Here is a 2,956-nt window from a genome sequence, read left to right as displayed (position 1 = left end):
CCTTCCTTGAAAGAATAGTCTTCATAAACTTCGCATAACTAGGCATTTGTTCCAGAGCCTCAGCGAAAGGTATATTGATGTGAAGTTTCTTGAACACCTCCAGAAACTTCCCGAACTGTTTATCCAGCTTTTGTTGCTGCAATCTCTTAGGAAAAGGTGGTGGAGGATAGAGCTGTTTCTCCCCTGTATTAGCCTCAGGCAGAGTGTGTTCAACAGTAGTCTTCTTTGGTTCCGCCGCTTTCTCCCTTTGCTTGGATTCTTCATCTCGAACTTCAGCTTCGACTTCTTTTGCCTTTTCAGCATCAGCTACTTTTCCAGACCTTAAGGTAATAGCCTTGACTTGCTCTTTAGCTTCCTTCCTTCCTGGTACTTCCGTGTCACTGGGAAGAGTGCCAGGTTGACGATTGAGCACTGTATTGGCTAATTGACCGATTTGATTTTCCAAGGTCTTGATAGAAACCGCCTGACTCTTGCACAACAGCTTAAGTTCCTCAAAATCAGCACTAGTAGGTGCAGCCGCACTTCCCTGTTGAGGATATGATTGTCTTGTAGCATACTGCTGTGGTTGCTGGAATCCAGGTGGGTTAAACTGTTTACTCACTCCTTGCTGATATGGTGGCTGAATAGCATTCTGATTATTTCCCCAGCTGAAATTTGGATGATTTCTGTTGTTAGGATGATAGGTTGTTGGCACAGGCTGCTGTTGTCGCTGATAATTATTCATATACTGAACAGATTCGTTGACAAGAGAACACTGATCCGTAGCATGAGAACCTGCACAAAGCTCACAAACCATAGCTATTTGATTAACTCCATACGTAGCCAACGAATCAACCTTCATTGATAGCGCTTGGAGCTGGGCTGCAATAGCGGTGGCTGCATCAACTTCCAGAATACCTGCTACTTTGCCTGATGTCATCCTCTGAGTTGGGTTTTGATGCTCATTTGCAGCCATCGTCTCAATAAGATTGTACGCCTCAGTATAGCTTTTAGCCCATAAGGCGCCTCTAGCTGCTGCATCGAGCATGGGCCGAGATTGAGCCCCCAAACCATTATAAAAACCAGTGATTACCATCCAATCCGGCATTCCATGATGTGGACATTTTCTCAACATTTCCTTGTAGCGTTCCCAAGCCTCGCACATAGATTCTGTAGGTTGCTGCGCAAACTGAGTAAGAGCACTCCTCATAGCAGCAGTCTTTGCCATTGGATAAAACTTCACCAGAAACTTTTGCGCAAGATCTTGCCACGTAGTGATTGACCCAGCTGGTTCAGAATGTAACCAGTCTTTAGCCTTATCCCTCAGTGAGAATGGGAAAAGCCTCAACTTGATAGCCTCATCAGTCACGCCATTATACTTAAAAGTGCTGCAGATCTCGACAAAATTCCTTATGTGCATGTTGGGGTCTTCAGTTGCCGCTCCTCCAAAAGAAACAGAATTCTGCACCATCTGAATAGTGCCCGGCTTGATTTCAAAGGTGTTAGCTTGAATAGCCGGATGAAGGATGCTTGACTGAATGTCATCAATTTTAGGCCGAGAAAAATCCATAAGAGCTGGATCAGCTTGAACAATATGATCTCCCATGTTTACTGGTTCTTTCTGCTCAGTTCCTGAATCCGAATCCTCAAAATCTAACTTCTCCGGTGTATCAAGAACTTCGTCTTTCTCCTCAGCTGTATCTAAGGTCCTCTTGCGAGCACGAGAACGAGTTTGCATAAACGCACTAAAGTACCTGAAACACAACCGAAAAGAGTAATTAACTACTACGTCCTAATCACTGAGTCCTAATGACCAATGATGGTAAGTACATAAACTAAACAACTACGCCGAGTCCCCGGCAGCGGCGCCAAAACTTGTTAGGGTGAAATCACGCACTAATATTAACGCAAGTATACGCGTTCGCAAGTAATATAGAATACTTTCTAATTCGTTCCCTCAGAGACTCAGACTAAGTTATTGTCTAATTTAACTCACTCACCAATGTATGATTACTTCTCAATGTTAAGATAATAACACTTAAAATTGTTGATTAAATATTAACTATAATTAACTACTTAATTAACCACTTAACTAACACTGCAATTTATCAATAATAAAACACTCATGAGATCACAACTTCATTATTACTTCCTTCTATAGCCATAGTTATTACCTTTAGCATGTGACAGTGATGATATTAATCAAATAACACAAAACTGATAAAAGCCAACTTTCATTGTACTAATACCATTCTACCAAACATCCACAATTAAGATAGAAATTGAATAGTCATCAATTATGTTGAGTTCCTATATGTCTACAGAAATTGACAACACAACGATTTAAGCACAAGTTATTCCTTTTGATTACATAGGGCAAATAAAACTGTTAGAGTTACCCACTAATCATGCACAACGTACATGAACCTATGCTAGCATGGCAAGTTCTAAATCTCAAGATCCACTGTCGCTTCACAAGAGATTAACACCATATCTTATATGTTCGCGACGCACATAAGACGAATACGCACAACCAATACTAGATATCATGCAATCATCACACACTAAAGTATTAAAAAATTAACTAAAGAATTCCATAATAAATCCGTTGCAACCCCAGGATCACGATTAGCCCATAATAGAACTTATCGCCATCATGGGTTCATATGAAATCATGATAAACGAACACAAGAAAATAACAACTAAACTAATTATATTAAAACAGAGTACGTCACAAGAGTAAATAAGTCAAAGCAAGAAAACTAGCATCCAACGTTACAACGAAACAAGAATCACAAGAATATATGCTTCCTCTTCGTTGCTGTGTGCTAAATCGGTCTTCTTCCTTATCTCCTTCGCTTCTTGCAAAACATAATCCCTTCTTAATACTCTGTGAAAAACGTCTCAAATCTACTTATATAATAGTCCCATAAAAACTCAGATTACATAGAAGTTGGAAGCCAAAACCAGAAGTAGA

The 2,956-nt window shown here is 40.2% G+C and overlaps 1 non-coding gene across 1 annotated transcript; it reads left to right on the top strand.

Moving 5' to 3' along the window:
• The first annotated feature begins 1,085 nt into the window (after positions 1-1,085).
• Positions 1,086-1,192, top strand: LOC141662530 (small nucleolar RNA R71). The gene has a single exon (XR_012550641.1). It is a non-coding gene; the product is annotated as a small nucleolar RNA R71 (small nucleolar RNA).
• The last annotated feature ends 1,764 nt before the right edge of the window (positions 1,193-2,956 follow it).

This window comes from Apium graveolens, chromosome 5 (assembly GCF_009905375.1).
Source record: "Apium graveolens cultivar Ventura chromosome 5, ASM990537v1, whole genome shotgun sequence".
NCBI classification, from domain to species: Eukaryota; Viridiplantae; Streptophyta; class Magnoliopsida; order Apiales; family Apiaceae; genus Apium; species Apium graveolens.
Note: the sequence above shows the minus strand (reverse complement) of the source record. Positions and strands in the feature narration are given on the sequence as shown.